Source organism: Lactuca saligna, chromosome 3 (genome assembly GCF_052625555.1).
Source record: "Lactuca saligna cultivar CGN05327 chromosome 3, ASM5262555v1, whole genome shotgun sequence".
Taxonomy (NCBI): Eukaryota; Viridiplantae; Streptophyta; class Magnoliopsida; order Asterales; family Asteraceae; genus Lactuca; species Lactuca saligna.
Window position 1 is genome coordinate 127,911,311 of NC_136419.1, and position 4,867 is coordinate 127,916,177.

The following is a 4,867-nucleotide window of genomic DNA, read 5'->3' on the forward strand; positions in this document are numbered from 1 at the left end:
ATATATATATATATATATATATATATATATCAAACATTTGCAGAATAGTCTGTAATGGGATTTTCAGAAAAAGTTCTCATTTTTCAAAAGATAAAAAATAATTATTTTCTTTAAATAATTTATTTAGAATGATTAGTTTAATGAGTTTCCTATTCTTTCCACATATTTCTTTTAGAATTCATTCTAATGTTTTAAAGTGCTCGGTGTGGGCAACGCCTACTCCATTTATGATGATGTGGATGCTGAAAAACACCAATATATCGCTGTGAACACCATCTTTGACTCCCGTTAAGGTATAAGACGTTACCCAGGTTGGGTAACGGCAACGAAGGGTAACGCCCATTTCTTCTTTCTTCATTACTTCGTGTTTCTTCTTTCTTGCTTCTTCTTTCGCCTCACAATGCAGTTGAAGGCTTGGAAGACCATCCCTAACAAATCGGTAGCGTAATTTATGGAAAGAAGAAGAGAGAAAATGATGATGTGGCGTGGGTATAGGTGTGACCCATACCCAATAGTTTTATACATGAGTTGTCAGAACATTAATTATTCACTTAATAAAATCGATCTATTCATATAAAGTACAACACATTTTTAGTTATCGTACATTTTACTAAAAATATATTTGTATGGATGAATCAATCTACCTTTTCTAATGCGTGTTGCACAAGAATGCATTTAAGTTGTTCAAATAATTATGGAAAAAATAGAAATATGTTGAAATTTACGATTTTAGTCATGTTTTGAGCATTAACCGAATTATTAAATAACATAAAAATCCATCAACGTATATTTTGATACTATCTAATTTAGTCAATACCTTATAAACTTTACTTTTATTTTTATAATATCCAATATATATTATAAGTTTTTGTATAGCATTAATATAATCTACTTTTCTTATATCCGATAATATTTTTTGGATAAAATAAGAAATAAGTTATTTTGAATGAGCTATTAATAAACAATATTGAACTAATAAACTTTGTATTACACTATTTATATTACACCAAAACACTCAAGGTTTCATATATAAACTTTCAAATATTAAACATTAAAATTAAGAATGAAATCATACAAAATATATCTTTGTACATAAATGTCATCAAGAGTTTTAAAATAACTCGATTAGTAAATATGATATTTAATTTTAATTACATATTTTGCAAGACGTACATTTGACTTTATGTTGGTACGCCGAGAATCCCCTTTCTTAATTTGTACATAAAAAATAAAGGTGAATAGGAATATAAAATAAATATTACTAAGTATTAATATAAATAACTAAAAATGGTATGTGGATTTCCTACCACCGGTTAAAAACAACATACCTCTCTAGTGGTATCGATTCCTGTGTGAAATTGAAGCAGCTATTATATGTATACCTTGTTTTCTACTTACATAAACAAATGTGAGTAACCAAACATAAAAACGTTATCTTTATGTATGAAAAGTATTTTATTTAACTAACAAATTAAATAATATAAGTTTAAAAGTTACGAGTTTCAAAACATTAATATTTTTATTAATCAATCAATTAAGTAACAAATGTTGAAATTTTTTACAATCATTATTAAAAAGCATTTGAACTCTATTATATATATATATATATATATATATATATATATATATATATATATATATATATATATATATGGAAATATAACATATGTATGAGTTTTAATTAAATATATTCGATATCACCCTATATAACGTATGATCAATATATTAATGATTAAACCACAATATAGAACGACTGTATTACAATAATCGAAAAACAAAGAAAATATAAAAACGAATTAGTATAACAAACTTACAAATTAAAAGTTTTAATATAATAGCATATCTCCAAAAATGTATTACAATAATCCAAAAACAAAGAAAATATAAAAACGAATTATTATAACAAACTTACAAATTAAAAACTTTAATATAATAGCATATCTCCAAAAGTGATCATAAGACATCAATCCAACACAAAAACCTATAAGTTTGTTTTCTTTATAAAATTTGTATATGATTTGTATGTACGTCTATTTATAATAAAATTTTCACTAAATATTAATTAAACATAATATAAGTTATAAAACTTTTTAGTGTTAAATTATAATTAAAAAAAACTTTTGAGTTGCATTAGTTAAAAAATAGGGTTTCAAATAAATGAGATTCAATAAAAAAAATGTTAGCTATATAAATATGTATAATGAAACCTAAAAATAATACGTGTCAATTTTTTAAAATGTCTCTTTAACACATGATATTTTTCTATGATTTTTTTTTTAAACAAATCAAATTCAATTCAAATTTTGAAAATATAAAATCATATCCTAATAATTTATGTTGCTTAACAAATTAATTTATAATTACTTACAATCGATTATATTTTATTTTAACAATTATTATTTTTTATCTATAAAATACTTTTAAATATACCAACCATCCAAAGTTATAACCTGGTTTCTTATATGAAAATCTTGCGTGCCATAAATATATAAATAACCTTCCACAATACTTGGGTTCGTTCGCTAAGCATTATATGTAACTATGCAAATAAAAAAATAAAAATAAATAACAAAAGCCTTTCGCAACACGTGGGTTCATTCTCTAAGCACTATATGTAAATATTTCAACTTAAATACATCAATTTGTGCTATATTTTATTCCAAATGAGTTAAAATAGTCAATTTCATAGATTTAGCTTAAAAAGAATTGAAAATCACCCTAAGTATATTGAATAATACTACTTATTATTAAACTTCATTGTATATAAGTATATTGAATAATACTATTTATTATTAAACTTCATTATTATATATATATATATATATATATATATATATATATATATATATATATATATATATATATATATATATATATATTCAATACTACTTATTATTAAACTTCATTGTATATAAGTATATTGAATAATACTATTTATTATTAAACTTCATTATTTATATATATATATATATATATATATATATATATATATATATATATATATATATATATATATATATATATATATATATATATATATATAAAAGAGTAAATTATAGAAATGGTCACCATGCTTTGACTAAATTTACATTTTTGGTCCGTAAGTTTAAATTTTAATACGTTATATCCGTATGGTTTGTTAATATTGCACTGCACGTACTTACTCAATATAAAAATAATAAATTTCCTTTTATTTCTTTTTTCTTTTTTCTTTTAAAAATATATTATTATTATTATTATTATTATTATTATTATTAGGTTTTGATATAAAAGTCCTTTAGATTTATCAGTGTATATATATATATATATATATATATATATATATATATATATATATATATATATATATATATATATATATATATATATATATATATATATATATATATATATATTGTTGGGCTTTGACATAAAAATCCTTAGGTTTATCAGGTTTTGTTGGTTTTGTCCCTGTGACGATTTTTTGTTCATTAATGTCCACAATTTGCCAAGTTTTTTTTTTCATTTTTGTCCTTTATGACAAATCTTTTATGTTTTTACCCTAACTATGTTTTTCAAATTTAAAAAACCCCTTAAGTTTAGAAATCTTATATGTTTTCCAAATTTGACATGAAAGTCCTTAATTTTGTTAAATTTTGTTGGTTTTGTCCCTGGACAGCTACTATTGTAGGTAGCAAGAGAAAAAAAAAAAAAAAAAAAAAAAAAAAAAAAAAAACACCTTGCAAATTTTGGACATTAGTGAACAAAAAATCATCACAGGGACAAAACCAACAAAACCTGTCAAACTTAAGGACTTTTATGGAAAAAAGTCATATATTGTAACACCCTGCTTTGAGTCATTCCATAATCTGGGGCCGTGACCCAAAGATCAATTATAATAAGGCTTCAAGCGTTGGGGAAAGAGAGGATTAGACCATTTTGGATGAGGGTAATGTAGATTACATTATCTAAGAGTTTAGTTAGTGCTTTAAAGCCCAAGGGTATAATGGTAAAAGTGATGGTTCGGGTCTTTCATGAATTAAGGATTTTAGTTAAACGTGTTTTAAGTTAAAAGTAAAGAGATAGGGTTGTAGAGCTCCTAAACACATTTATGTAGATATAAGGATCGTCGAAAACGGAGTTAGAACTAAGAAGTTATGACCATTTGAAATTATGAGGATTTTAGGCTAAGCCGAGTACGTTGGGCATACTTGGCTAGGATGATCGCGAAGTGCTATCCAGTATGCGGAGCATACTTGGAGTACGTTGGGCGTACTCCGGTTTAGACCTTGTTTAAATCCCTTATCTCATTTGTCAACCCTTCTTATCTTCAACCTCCATCCCCTCTAACCCTAAATTTGAAACGCGAGCCCCATATGGAAGGGTTTTGAGCCTTGGACTTAATTTGGGTGATTTTTGGTGCAGTTGGAAGAAGAAGAACTCCTTGGAGAAGTGTTGGCTGTCTTCTAGCTTGTAGATCCAAGCCTTGTTCATCTTGATCTAGCTTCTAGAGGTATAAAGTTTTTATCTTGATGGCTTTCTCATGTAGATCTAGTTTGGGTTATGATTTTTCATGTTTTGATCCCATGGTTATGGTTCTTATGAGTAGAAGTTACTCCAAAACCTTTGAGTCTCATATTCGGTCTTTGTTGAGGTCATTAAGTCATAAAAATCTGATCTTGATGAGTATAGCCCTTCCATGCATGAGTTGGTGGTCTTTTGATGAACTTTGAGACTAATAGATTTGGTTTGGACCCCATTAAGCAATGCAAAGTCATAAAGTCAGGAACTTTATAACTTTAGACATCCCTTAGAGGTTAGATCTGTGTCTTGGATGTTTTGGTCTTAAGCATTAAGTCCTAAAAGTAGGAATTGGTCACCTAGGGAG